Source organism: Pezoporus flaviventris, unplaced genomic scaffold, assembly GCF_033815535.1.
Source record: "Pezoporus flaviventris isolate CSIRO_AGI_PZ_B2104156 unplaced genomic scaffold, CSIRO_AGI_Pfla_v1 ptg000096l, whole genome shotgun sequence".
Classification (NCBI taxonomy): Eukaryota; Metazoa; Chordata; class Aves; order Psittaciformes; family Psittacidae; genus Pezoporus; species Pezoporus flaviventris.
In genome coordinates this window covers 1417953-1433308 of record NW_026892644.1, presented here as the reverse complement: position 1 = coordinate 1433308, position 15356 = coordinate 1417953, and the positions used below count along the sequence as shown (strand labels likewise).

At 37.5% G+C, this 15356-nt stretch overlaps 1 protein-coding gene across 2 annotated transcripts in view; it reads left to right on the top strand.

Moving 5' to 3' along the window:
• The window catches only part of LOC133281107 (potassium voltage-gated channel subfamily KQT member 1-like), a 467184-nt gene that overhangs the window by 213650 nt on the left and 238178 nt on the right, over positions 1 to 15356 (top strand). The gene's annotated exons all lie outside the window — the stretch shown is intronic.

Sequence of the window (15356 nt, the reverse complement as noted above, 5' to 3'; positions counted from 1 at the left end):
TGCTCAGAACAGTCACTGAGAAGTGACATATGAATTAATTCTCTCACTCCTATGACTATTGAGTTTGATACCATGAAATTGGAGGAAACAATGACCCCAATTCATACAGTCAAGCTGATATAGTAATTTAGTATAAACAATCCTCGCATAGATTTAGAGAGATGAGCATGTTCATAGACATATAAGGGAATTACCACTCTAACAGCATAAGGAACCTTTACACTGGTACAGTTATGGTTGTGTAAACGCTTATATGCATATAAGTATTTCAGTAAAAACATTAGATCCTTAGCCAGATTAGTTACATTGAGAAAAATAGTAAGAATGAATCCCTCTGATAGTCATCTTTCAACAGAACTAAAAGCCAGAATTACACAAGTGTTTCTTGCATTTCAGAAAAAAAAGAATACAAACAGAGTCAGGAATAAATCAGAAGCAATAAAATTAAAGTGATATTTTATAACCATGCCCTTTCTTTTTCCTATTTTTAATGCATTTTATTTTTGTATGAATTTCTGTATTGAATTATTTTAAACAGTAGCTTACACCTGCCATAATTCAATAGTACAGGATTTTTCCTCGAAGCAGTACTTGAACAGCCTCCTTACCACAAAAAAACACAAACCCAAACCCAACTAACAAAACATCGCAAAGTTGCACTGGTTTTAAAAAGAGAAAGCAGTAGCAGTGGTTACAGCATTTGAGTCGGGTCTGTTAATTATTTCATTGGAAGGAGCGCAATCCTCACAATGTATGAATGCTATCCTTGGCAAAGCAAAAATCTCATCTCATCATGAAATCTGCTTTTCTGTTGTTGTAAGTAATGCTGTCGTGCAATCCAGTTTCTAATGTTACTTCTATAAACTCTGTGAAGTAGGAAGTGTGTGTTTTCAGCATGCACGGCATTCTTTCTTTTCTAAAAGAATCATATCAAATTTGCAATCATATCAAAATTGCAACAGTTTTCCTCAAAACTCTTTCTTAAAATGCTATACAGCAGAAATGTCTCTTGGTTGGCTATTAAGAAATTATGATTCCTGAGGCGAAAGAAGGTCAAAGCATTACGTTTTACTAAATGGATAAGCATTTGTTACATTTAGGATGGTCAATCCAGTATTCAGTGTCATTACTGCAGAAACAGGGAATCGGATTTCTTCCTGGGTGGACTCATCTACATCCAGTGGAAAGGACTAACATTTTTTAAATGACTAATGATGTTGGGTACCTACAGTTGGGAAGCTGGCATCTAAAAGAAACTTGACATCTGGAAGCTGTGGGTCATCTGTCATTAGAAAAAAAAATCCTACTTCAGGTTTCCAAGGGATGGAAAGAACAAACACATGACACTGGGTTTTGGGAGAACTGCTGTTTCAGCTGTGCACAGGTACTCACGTGTTCACATCTAAACAAACTCTACTGTGTAACCAGGAGAAAATAATAATATAATAAATGCATGCCCTTCAATAAGGATCATATTAGATTGTTTAATATTTGGGTCACTGGACACCAAGGTGTCATTGTGCTAGGCAGAATGGAAAGCCAAAAAGTGTACATCTGATAAATGACATAGGAGAGTAAATATTAGCTCTGTTTCACAGCACAGGAATTGGCTTGTGAGTGTATTGTTGCAACCCTAGAGCTGCCCACTCTTATGACGTCAAATTCCTATAAAACTTATGCTGACCCAGACCAGACTTTGATTAAGGTGTTCATGGCATTGCAGAACTGAGCCTTTTCCTATTGAAATCTTGTTGACATTGCAGTATTTGAGCAAGATAAAATAACGCTGTCTCCAGTGCAGAACTCTCAGCTCTGCTGTAGAGCATGCAGGGGACACGTTGCCATGTTGTCATGGCAAATTGCACATGTGTGGTTATGCTCTTTTACTATGGCTGCGTCATTACTTTCATTCCTTTTCCTCAGGAGTGGGATAGAAAATTTACACATCCTTTGGATCATTGTCAAGCTCTAAATCCCTTGTAACAGCAGTGGAAAGTTAATATTTTACATCTTTTGAAAGAAGACAGCAGCTGCTTAGTAACAAATACCCTCCTAATATCCACTTTTAAAGTATACTCTGCTTTTGTTCTGTGTTCAATGTTCTTTTCAAAAGCCTGTCCTGGTTTACTTCCTAAAACTAAAGACACTTTTCTGAATCAGCATTTTAATCTCATGTCACCTTGCAGTAGATTTTAGTTTGTAATGAATTTGCTTTGACTGCATAGACAGGTGGTTTGAGTTTGCAGAACTGAAACACAAGTTTTTTATCAAATATTTTGAACAAGTACTGCAACTTGTATCTATCAGAACTAACCCTTGGAGACTGGTGGCTCAGAGGAGTATGAATGTTACATTTTCTAAGCAGAACTAATTGAAACTTTTGCCGTCATTCTTGAGTTGTTTGCACCCTATTTTATTATGGTTTCATCATTTAAAAAAAAAAGTATTTGATACTGAGTTTCGCTGAGCTCGATGGTTGAATATGGATTACTTACCCCAAGATAATACTGAACAATCTTGCCACATGCTCCCTAGAGAACAGCAGAATCTTTTCTTATGGAGGACTGGCCAAATCCTGCAAACATTACTTGCATGCTCTGTGCTAGTAAAATAATGTGATCTGCTTCCATGACTGAGGTTGACTTAGGGCGACTGAAGATACTACTCTTCTAGAATAGGAAATCTACTTAGAAGACCTCCAATTATTTTGTTTCAAAGATATTTGTCATAATGAATTAGATTTACAGTCTCCAGGGGAAGGTGAAGAGTGCAAAGCCATGCATTAGTTTTCATTTCAGATCCAAATCTAATCTGGCACAGTAGTTTTCATTCCCTATGGTTTTGCAGACACTAGAGAGTATGGAGTTTTGTTTGCTTGATAGTTTGTTCTAGTGGAGAGGCAGAGCACTGCAGAGTGAATTTAAATTTAATGATAAGATGCTTTTTTTCCTTTGCAGATTCTTTAGAAGTAGTTCAGGGACAGTGAAATATTTGAGTATCACAGGCTGGATATCACTGATTTACAAGACTCCACAGGTTATGCTGTGTTGTGCTGTGATGCATGATTGTTTTGTAATTTTATTATGTACTGGGAAATATTTGATATTATTCTAAGGGAAGATGGGGGTAGAAATTGGGAATATAAGGATAAATAGGTTAGATTGTAGTTTCAGCTTTTCTGGTCTTTTCAAATATACTTCAGGCAAAATGACAGTAGGGAAAAAATCCTGAGAAATGTGACATCAGCACAAAAAAAATCTAAAAGGAGGCACAAAAATGAGTTTTAAATGAGTTAATTTAAAAACCTCTAACAATGTCTATCTTCTGATCCTATGAAGGTGTGTGTAAGATTTTGGATTGATGCAGATGTGTGTGTCTCAGTAGGAGGAGCAAAGTTTTATGGACTGCTATCCCAAACTATGTTTTAAATAAAATAGCTACCAAAGTATTATAATATAAGGCAAGCCAAAGAATCAGTGCACTAAAACATAGTTCCAGGTATAATAATATAAAAGGCAATGAGTGGAAAGATTGTGACCAATGAGATTTTCAGTGCAGTTGGCTAGCATACATACATCAGTTCATTCCTGATGAAGTTCTCTATGTAAAATCACCTTACTCCTCAAAGTGCGTTTCACAGCATTCTTACATTATTTTGTAGGTGATGTAATATGTCTGTGCCATTGATAATTGCTACTCCTAACAACTGCATTGAAATACATTTCAGATGTGACCTCTCAGTATGCTATTAAGCACAAACCACTGACAGCACATATGGGCTAAAGTGAATAATTTTTAGGGTTATTTTTAAACAGAATTTTGATATATTTGATTTTCTGCTCATTGATTGGTTTTATTCACTGGTCAAAGTGGGTCAATATAAAACAGTATGACATATGAGCATTTCCCAGAGCATTAAACACAGGGTAATAATAGTTTTCCACCTGTTGAAATAGATTAAAAACCTGAAGACTAAAAATCTAATCTCATAGTATGACTTCTAAATTCACATTTTAGCTATACTCTTTAAAGAAATATGACATGGTGGAGCTGTTTTTCAGCTTGGATGCTGAATATAATTTGTAGTTGATGCACAAAACCAGTAGATAAGTAAATAATTACAGCTCTTCTGTCTCTTATAATTTACTTGTAGACCTCTTATTGTATCTAATGAGAAACACAGCCAAAAGTTTAGCCAGTATTGCCATTCCAAGACATTCCAAAACTGCAAGCCAGAAACCTCAAAAATCACAAAATGGTACATTATTATGATTAATTTTAAATTCTTCCACACTTCATTCCAAGTTTTGAATCTCAGACACTGTACCCACAAGCTTTTCTAGAGCCCTGGGAACTGGATGTTTCCCTAATGAAAACATTAATTCTTATATGTTCCCTTGCTGCCAGTGGTATGGGCTCCTGAGATGAAAGTCGTGACGTTTCATAAGACTCTCCATGAAGTCACAGAGTAAATGTTCATTATTCACTTTAGAATTCTAATCTCTTGCCTGTAAACAAGAATTAGTGCCTGAATTTTCTTTTCATCTGCAATATTTTATATACTTCCCTATATCATGAGTAGCGTACAAACTACTTCAAAATTTGGCACATTCACCTCCAAGGAATTCTCTGAGGCATAATTCCCGTTTGAAAAAGGGTTTCACTTCTCAGTGAAATATTTTCTGAGCAGACAATATGATTCTGACACTCAGTGCTGTGATCCAAAGTAATTTGTCCTGTCTTTTGAATTAGTCTTTGTTGCCAGATAGCATGAATATATTTTTTATGACCTTATTTTTATTGTTCGTTGCTGGGTAACTTATTGTTATGGAGCCTCAGAAGAATCCAGTCAAATCCAAGTCTTAAACTGCTGCTAATGACCATTTTGTTAGACTATTGACCCCCCTCTGTTTCGTCTCTGGCTGTACTAATGACCAATTTTCGAGAGATTGTTTTTTAATTAATTCTGCCACATGATGATTTGCATTGTCAAATATTTAACATCTGGTTTCAAATTGTGAGAAGAGCTAAACTGACAGATTTTTCTGGTTACTGCCATAAGTCCAGTGAGTTCCTGACTTGCCAGTAATTCAGTTCTTTCTGTGGAGAGCATGAGAATATAATCACTTTCTGCAGGTGCTGCTTAAAAATAGGTACATGCACGAAATTTACTGTCTTCTTCAGAGGGCCATTTAACATGTTTTCCCATTCCTCGAAGTAGAAAGGGAAGTTATTTAGGTATCTACTGCAGTTGGCACTCTGTTCTGGAAGCAGAATAAGTTAAACATTGAGAACACCTCAGTCTGATGAGCTTGTCACAAAGATTTTAGATTCCTATTTTCCATTAGTCATTTTGGTTGTTTGGTTTTTGTTTGGTTTTGTTTGGGTTTTTTTTTTTTTCTGTTGCAAGTAGTGTTCATCTGCTAGGAAGAACAAAAAGCAGGTTTTAATTTTCTGCATATTTATAGTTCAGTGTTCAACAGAAATTCATCCCAATTTAGGATCCTAGTTTTCCAGTTTCTTCAGTAATAACGGGGTTGCCAGAAGGAAAACGGTCATTCTGTTGCTCACAACAGAGCTTCAGGGTTTTGAGAGCAAGGTGATCGTGCCACTGTGGCTTATTTTCTGAGTTAAAATTACCGAGAGCTGTGCATTATGCAACCTCTGCTGATTTCCAGAGGAATTCTTTAAATTAATTGGCGGTATAGTTTGGCCCTCTGAGTTTCTGGAAAGAAAGGATTTAATTTTTTAAACCGCCTTGGATATTTTAAATTCAGAAAGAAAATGGCCACAATTAACAACTGTTGTGGAAAAGACTGTAATGCTGGTTTAATTAAGCTGCATTTCAGATTCCTGGGGAATAATCTGGCTTTCAGCTTCTCTTGCCTGACCTGAGCACTTTCCTGACATGAGCTGCCATTTCATGCATGAGCTTTAGAATGAACACTGCTGGGAAAAGTCCCATTTTGTCTGCACATGCCTTTTGCTCTGAAACCTTAGCTTGGACGTGCTGATAGATTTGTTTCCACTTTTGCCAACAGAAGTAAACAACTGCATGAAAACCATCAAATATTAAGAAAGCAAAACGTAAGAAAACTGTTCAGGAAGGAACAGCATAATAACGTCTGTTACAGGAAATCCCATCCTAAGTGTTAGTGAAAAACAACTTCTTCCTCCCCCCAACCACTTTGCAACAGAATTTTCAGTCCCTTGCCATGTCAATGGCAGACATCATTGGAGAAAGCACAGTCAGCACATCAGCATAAAACCCCTGAAACAGACCATTAAGTCACAGAGCATGCTGTCCCAAAGACTTGGAGGGCTGAGGTCACCGAGGGCATGGGCCTAATAAGGGAGTGTTTTAATTGGTTTCTACTTTTTCTCCCCTGACATCCCCCCTTTCCCTCTCTCCTCCCCTCCACCAGCCTTCACACCTTTGATCCCTCAACTGCTGTGATTCTGAAACTGTAAGGAGAAAACTGCGATTATACAAATATCACCATTACTGTGACACATTAGAGATAGGGGGAGCACAGGGCCTCCACTACTAAGTAATCCTGTAAATTGCTTAAAATAACAACGAAGAGTACTATACACTTTTCTCATCCATTGTCAGACTGAAATAAATAGGTCTTTCTTTAACATGCCTAATCCTGCTAAACAGTACAAAATCCTATTACTCAATGAATTATAAATCCTGCTTCAGCACCTCATTTGTCCTGGAGTGTTTCATTGTGAAACCTAGAAATTCAATACCTTATTTTAGTCACACAATCCCTAGCACGACTGATTTTCCCTTTCCCTTCCCCCATCCTCTCCTCCCGTGTTGATTGAGCTCAATGAGGTTTATGTCACGGCCGCTACAAACCCTGGTGTGGAAAGGAGAGATGGCATTAGCCTGTTTAAAAGCCAGCCTGAATATTTCTGTTCTTATATTTTCACTGTACACTTCTGAAAGGTAATGCAAGACAGATTTAAGACTTCACTAAGTTAATGTTGTGATGAATATCTGTCAAGTTACATTTCTTCTTCAGGTGCACCTATAATAATAGAGTATCTTTCTTGTTTTCCCCTTACTTGTGTTGTGAAACATAGGTCTCAATAGATGCTTGCAATTTTCATCACTGAAGCCAAATATTCACCAAATTTCTAGGACCTTTGAAATTCATCAAATTTACATAAAGCAGATTAAGTTACTTAGGGTCTTGTCATTGGTGATGTGGTACAACCTGCAGAAACTGCAGCTCCCAGTGAGCAATGCCCCTCTCCAATCCCCGCTGTGATCCATGAATTTGTTACTATTCCCACAGCAGAAATGAGATAGAATTGTTTCAGATGTTGTTGTGCAAAATCAACAGTCAGTTTGAAGCTCATGAGACCACCACGAGAAGATTGTTATAGGGCTGAAGGAGAATTGGGGCACAAAGCAAGCAAATAAAACCCTCATGAAAACCAGCTGAGTAAGAGCAGGGTTAAATTTTATTTGCTTTCTTTGGTTGCAAACTGCAGCCAGGCAGTACCTGAGAATACAGGAGGAAGGAAGGAGGGAACATGAGAAACCATACTGCTTTGCCTTAAACTGCAAGGATTTGATATAACCCAGGGTCCAGCGCCCTGAAACTGTCTCAGAAAGTTGATTAAATGTGCCTGGAGTTGCAGGGTGTGTTGTGGCAAGGGACAGCATACAAGACATCAGAAGCTAGGTCACTGGGGCTATTAATCATCCATTCTTCCATATGTTAGCTGTCTTTGACAGAATTCATTCTGGGCTCTCCTGCTGTAGCTTAGATCCTTGTTACCCTGTCCTGGTTGGGCCTCTGGTTAGAAAATGAAAAACTAAACCTGAGAATTTGAAGTCTTGTGTTTCAGAATATAAGCCATAAATATCTCCTATCTACTCTGAGATCTGTTTTGTTTTCTTGCCATCTTGCCATTTCTAAATACTATTTAAGATGTGGTAAGTACACTTAATTTAACTAGGCCCTTTTAATGGAATTCATTTGTAACGCATGACCACATTTGTGTCATGCCTATCTCTGCATTTAGTTTTTTAAGGCTTTATGCAGTAAAGAATTCTATTTCTTTTAACAAGTGTGTTTTCCCCTACCTACAGTACATTTAAAAATAACCTTTCTGTGTCAGTTCTGTTTTCCTTATAAAAGTCAATACGAGCCACTCAGGATATATTTTGCTTAAAAAACCAACAAACCAACCTCTTTGTCACATATGGTAGTCAAAAATGAAACATGGATGTTAGAATTGGTCCAGCAACAGAAAGTCTCAGAAACTTTGCAGGTAGAAAATGCTATTTTCCTATCATGTTTTATTTTTATGGTGTCGCTGTTCCCCACTGATGACCAGGGCTCAAAACAGTTGCAGCACTATGAAGTTATTAAGTTCCCTCTTCTGAATATAGCTGAGCATACACCTTTATAAAAGCTGCCTGTCGGGACTGGCTGTCCTACTGACATCTTTCTTCTGATTCTTCCTTGCTATAGACTGGAGGCTTCTCAGGTGCCACTGGATCATCGTGGGTCTGATCACACTAGGAAAGATAATTTGAGATGTGGAGCAGATGGGGAAAATGAATGCCTGCTTTCCCTAAGCAACTGCTTCAGAGCAGGATTTGATGGTGGAATAAATTAGTGTTAAGTAATGACTGGCAGAGGCCACTTTTTTCAGTAATGATTTATGTGGGACCTTGAGGTTTTGGTGTGGGTAACCTGTGAACTCAAAGTGAACCTAAGCCAAAGCTAGAATTATGGTCTAAGGACTGGGAAGATCACCTGTAGCTATGTTTGATTAAATATTTCAGATAGCATGTCTTTTTGGTTGGACTTTAATTATTCTTGAAATCAGGTTCAACTTAAATTTTGATCAGGTTCCTATTTAGAAATATATGTAAATTTTATTTTAAAAAGTAAGTTCACTGAGACTTGAAACTTCTTGGTTTTTTGCTCAGCCCAGCAATATTTATACATGTCTAAAATGACTTTCCACCCAATGCATCATGTTGTAGACTCTAGAGTTATCCTAAAAATCCTTGAAATTTCTGAATAAACATTTTTGTCTCTTATGATTTGTAACTGTAATCTAAACTGAGATGATGCTTCCACCGAGTCATCAAATAGAACAGTCAGCGAATGTATCGCAGTAATCTCAACCTACAGTCTTGACATAAATCTGGGACGTAGAAACATTTAATGAATTCTGAAATAATAAATGAATATGAATTCTGAAATAATGAATTCTGAAAAACAAGTTACAACTTTAATCTCTCTTCCTAAATGTAACATTTTTTAAATGATAACAAAATCAACAAACCCCAACAACAGCAGCTATCAGTGAACAAATTTTCCTTCCAAAAGCATTGCATATGTTGAAGAGGGTGGGTAAGCAAAACCTACATTGTTTCAGAAAAAGAAAAGATGCTACAGCTGTAAGAAATTAACACAAAATAAGTATTCTACATGTTGATACTGATCAGAGGGGAAAAAATCCAGATTGAGAGCACTAGGATTTTAAGATTGTAAGGAAAGTATTTATAAAAGACCTGGGGGGGAGGGGAAGCCGCATGTGCACCCTAAACTATGAAGTAACAAGAGTTATCTCATTGCCAAAAGTATATTTGCGCATTTAAAGTTTGACATCTTGTGCATTAATACGATTCAAGACAGTCTTACTGTTGATGCGTCTTTTTGCATAAGGCTCTACAGGGAAACCTTAAAAACCTCTATCTCAAATACTTCTTGGTTTGAGTTGAAATTTGCAAACTCATGAGGTAATGTTAGACATGTGAATCAATCCCCTTGAACTCTGACTAATCCTTCCTATGTGCTCTTTCCTTCTATTTCAGTCCACACTGTTCCCACAAGTAGAAAAGTGTTATTTCATGTGCTCTTGCTGCAGTGAACCAGAGCAAAGCCTTTGTTTTCATAACATGTTAAACTGTATTCTTTAAATTCTTCATTGATTCTATTAAGCTTTAAAAACAGTCCTCTCCCTCCCTCTCTCCTCCTGACACCCCCCCACCAAAAATAGGAAGAAAAATCCCCCCCAGTCCCCTTAGGCAGTGGTCTTGAATGATTGGCAGGCTCTACTCAGAAGAGACCCCTGGATTCTAATAGCAAGGGTTGCTGCAGGTCAGGATGGAGGCTTATTTACAGAGTTACAAAGGGGCCCAGGACGGCAAAGATAGCAGGAGGTACTGCAGAGCACTGGGGCGGCCTTCTCACAAAGCTGCGCAGCAGCTTGGGGAGAGAAGTAACAGGGAGCCCGGTGCAGGTCAGAAAGGAGGTCCTGGCAGAACCGCTTGGGAGCCCCCAGACTGGAATAGCAGAGGGCGTCACAGGTCAGGACTGAGGTGTTTTGGCAGAGCTACGCAGAGGCCCAGGACTGCAATAACAGGAGGTGAAACAGGTCATTGGCACTGGCAGGGATGCGTGGGAGAAAGCTGTGCAGAAGAGCCTGCCTTGCTTTAGCTGAGATGGGTTATGCCTGCTCTCTTAACAAGTCCTCTATTTACCCCTAAATACAGGAAATAATTATTTCTACAGCCTGCTCCTCTACCGTCTTAAAATGGCATTTTACATATGGAACAGGGGTGATATGAACTACAACAGTACCCAGATTTGGTGTTGTTACATAATTACTGATTTAAAAAACAGAGCAAAACTGAGTTTTCTAAGGATCTTGGGAGGTTTGATTTTTCCAGACTCCCAGGCCAACGTGACTCCACAAAATCTGGAGATGACAGGAGAAGAGGTTACTGTATAGATTCTCTCGGGGCTCAGAGCAATAGCTAATAAACAGAATCAGGGTGTAATCTACTAACTCTTACAATAATGCATTTGCACTATTTATGAGGTTACCCACGTGTACTTAAATGAGATCATTGTACTTTCCAGTAATATATGTTAAAGAGAGCCTAAAGTTTGCCTTTTCTTGTAGGAAGATTTTCTGTCAGCATTACCAGGAGTTTGTGAATATTTGTCTGAGCTGCTCATCAAAATAAAATAAGTAATTTGCTTTAGGGAAGAATGTAATTAAAAAGAAAAATAAAGTTAAGAAAAATAAGTTTAAGTTAAAAATGAAGTAGGGCTACATCATGAGCTGGTTAAATTGTTTCCACCTCTTGTCTTTCCTCCTTTCCCCTCCTTCCCCTGAGATAAACAGTTTGAGAAATACTCAGGTTTTATAGTAAACTCTCCTAGACCGTATTGATTATAGTGTTTGTTCAATAATTAAATCCAAGGGACATTTAATTTCATGTGGATAATAAGGAACAAAAAGAAAAAAAGACCTGCAACTTCACAGTCAGTATGTAAATCTACTGAAAACCATATTTTGCTACAGGTTAGTTATTTACTTATTCATTAAGGGGTTAAAGCATGCTGTTGTATGCCATCATACTTAAAATACTGAAATCCAAGTTTCATGAGCAATAGGCACATTAAACATTTTATTTTTTTTTTTTGTGAACAATCTGCTATAGGAATAATGGCAGAAATGTAAAATAGCAACGGCATCAGAGCAGTGAGTACACATCTGAGAGTACTACTTTCCTCCAATAGAAATACTCTGCCTATCTGTTTGCAAATCTAAATGCAGTATTTTATCTAAAGTTTCTAAGTTGATGTCCTGAGCACAAGGAGAAAATTATTTTCTCAAATTTAGATTTAAAAAAAAAAAAAGAAGAAAAGTCACAGAGAAATGACTTGATTATCTGATCTTCTGTCCTGTTTCAGAATATATCTGAGTTTTCATTCCATAAATTTTCTGTTTTGCACTGTGCACGTGGTGGAATTGTTTCCCTCCCTCAGTCTCTTCCTGTTCCTGCCATCGACAACAAACCCTTGCACTGCAAATATCAGTGTGTGTGTGTAAATGCGTTGCTAGGGAGCACAGATTTCTCCAGTCTACTCTCTGAAATGTGTTGCTGGACCCTAGAACAGAACAGGGGCCCCTGGTTTGTGCCTGAGGGCTCCAAGTCCTATAACAGTATTCAGTATAACAATATACAGGGTCTCCCCAAAATAATTTATTGAGGTGACAACTGAAGAAACTCTCACAGAGTGCAAAGGTTGGTGAACTGTGGTATTAGAGACTTCTCCCACAACTGGAAGACTTGCATTGACACATAGGATGTCAAAACCTATGACGTGACAGAAGGAACAGTGAAAATGGAAAGTCACTTGACTGCTCACATTTCCTTCAAAGACAGACCTGTGGTTGTATGACAGCAAGAGCAAAAAGTGGGGCAGTCTTTGATGGAAATAAATTTTAACGATGCTGAAAGAGAAACGTTGGCATAGCTCTAATGCATTCACATTTTTTTCTAGGCTGTGCATTTAAATACAAGGATTCTGGTTTTGAATATGTGTTGTTAATGAGGGACTGGTTTAAATACACTAAATGTGCATTTCTTATCACCAGGTTCACTGCAAACACTGTTAAATGCCAGTTTATAAACACAGCTGAAACATTAAGTGTGTCTCTGTATTTGAACACACAAAATGGTATGCTGCACAGTTTATCATGCTCACCATTCAGAAGAAAACAGGGCTGAGAAAACTACTCTCTTTTCCTTGTAATTTTTCACCAATAATTTTAACTGTAGCTAAAGCTGTAGGGTCTTCCTTTAATTCCCTGGTCACCTAAGCAAAGAATGCAATTAACCAGAGTTTTAGCACCAAGTAATAATCATTCCATTTGTTTTCAGCATAATGCTCAACTGCATACTTTAAATAAATTGTTTTGCTAGTAACAAAGAGGTTGTTGTCCTTAAGTGCTTTGCTGAACTACAGACTATATCCCTGAGCTCTAGGTAGTCCCTGTACACAGATATCAACAGATTCTGCACATTTTTAGGAAATCTGAGGTGAAACAGTAGAATGCAAGCACACATATAACAGGAAATAATACAGAGTGTAGATAACTCATGCAAAATAAAACAGACATGGCAGCTGTGTGTTACTGCATGGTCAATTATAAACATTTTTTATGTGGTTTCACTGTTAAACAAAATACACTGTTGCTGAACAGTTATCGGATTGCTCTAGAACCACAAGTCTGACAAATTTTGATTTTAAATGATAATAGAAAACAAGAGTAGATATGCAGTAAAATAAGGCTACAAATTGTACATGGCTTGTTACATGTAACAAGCATGTTTTGTAGCAGAGCTAGTTATGCTCATTGGAATGGTGCTTCTCACTACAGTATTAATCATCAGAGCCATTCCACAGTTAAGACATTCATAGCAAAGAAAAGATGTCTTAACAAAGAGGAAAATATTTATGAACATACAAAATCCTTTTGATTTTGATTATGTATTTTAGCTCAGAAGAATTTTGTTCATATGGGTAGGGAATTAATAGTTATGAGGCCTCTATCAATCAAACACCAGTCAAGGTTTGCAAGAAGTGCCACTGAAAGCAATAATGTTACTCATGTGCATAAAACTGGGAGTGAGCACGTCTGGGCATGAATAAGTGACTACACATGATAGATTTGTCTCTAGGAGCTGTCTCTTTCCTTTTTTCCTTTGTAGGTACATTTTACATTGTGTTTGAACACTGAAGTAGTTCAAACATGGGATGGGAAAGAAAATTCTCTGCAAACATAAATCAAAATTTAATTGCTACTAAGAAGTATGCAAGTGATTAAAATTAGCAAAATATTAAGCCTCTGTTCTATATTTCAGTAGCCAGAACTTGTCATGAGTTGCATGGACCAGCTCTGAAAAGCATAAACTTAAGGCCAGTTTCACTGCGGGTTAAATGGCTCTTCTTTCTTTTGTCCAGTAATACTGTATGTGACATTGGTCATGTACTGTGGAAGATACCCACCTGTGCAGGCCCCATCGATATCATGCTTAATTTGAACTCTGACATGTACGCTGCCAGCAGGTTCTGGCAGAAATGGACTCCTGGGCAACCTGAATTAGTAAATGCCTCTGCTGCCTTCAGCTTTAAGATTTCATAATAATGAAGTCCTAAGTAGGTGCTTAAATTTGACTGGAAGAAGTTTGATATATTTAAAAAATCTCAAGTACCAGTATTCCTTTGTGTTGGCATTCAAGAATTGTCAACCCGAATTAGCCAGTTCTCTTTTCCTTTATCCTCGCTGAATTTTCATTTCTATTCTCAAGTATAATATATATGACATCCTTCTAACTAATAACATTTCTTGGCTCGCATGTTTGGCCCTGCTTCAGTAAAACATAGCGATAAGGACTGACAATCACTAGGAACCAAAATGTCTTAACTTCTACTGGAAAAATACCCCTCGTCTCTCTCTTCATTAATAGCAGATGGAAACTATTCAACCATTACCACATATCACTCACTACCTCTCTGATATGACATAAACCCTTAGAAAGACAATGTCTGTTTCTTTTTCATTCCAAAGGTCAGAAATCTGGTATGGGAACAAAAAGGTAGTTAATATTGACCAATATAACTGTGAGAGCAGGTAGGCCTACTCAGAATACTAGCAGTCTTTTATCAGTTGATCTAGATGATGCAAAAATTATGCCTTAAGTATCACCTTAATTCTAAAATTCCATATGGAATATTTGACAGTTCTTACTTGAGGAGAGAATTTCAGAAATCTCTGAATTGTGCTCTATTCTTCCGTTTTTTCTCCCCCTCCTGACCCCAGTCCAAGTATATTGTCTCAAGAGATCCTCTAGCATCTGTTCCTTTTCCTGCATCTTCTCCAATGCCACAGACAGCCTGATTATCATTATGCCTCAAAGTGTAATATTTCTTATTTTTACACACCCTGCATAAATGGTATATGACTATCCTTTGTAGAATACTATATTCTATATCAAATGGAAATGAGTTTCATCATCTCCCTGGGTTGGGAACATCTTAAATCTAATTTATGCTTTTTTGAATTTTTGGTGTAGGTCTGCGAAGAACAACATTTGGGCAGGCTATTCTTGTAATTAATTGTTTGCTTTCTCTGGCTGCTCTGAGAATCTGTTCTTTGTCCTGCATATCTGATAATGTCATGACTCTAAGGTTCTTTATAGCCATAGTAGCTAATGTACCTTAATGCATTTATATTTCAGAGACTTCAGATGGGTTCCAAGCTGTGGTCTTATTAACAGAAACCAGAGCAGGGTGGAAGCAGCCTTCCTGATAACGACACATTTGAGGCTTCTCATTCTGACTCTTCTCCCCTGCTTTTTCCATGACCTCTCCCACTGCACTCACAACCCAGTCACATTCTAATCATCCTTATTACACTAACAAACATCTTGCATTCTCTAATCTATTGTTTCTAATCTCACAATTTGTGCTTGTCTAGAATGTCACATTTATAAACACAGAGTCCAACGCCTT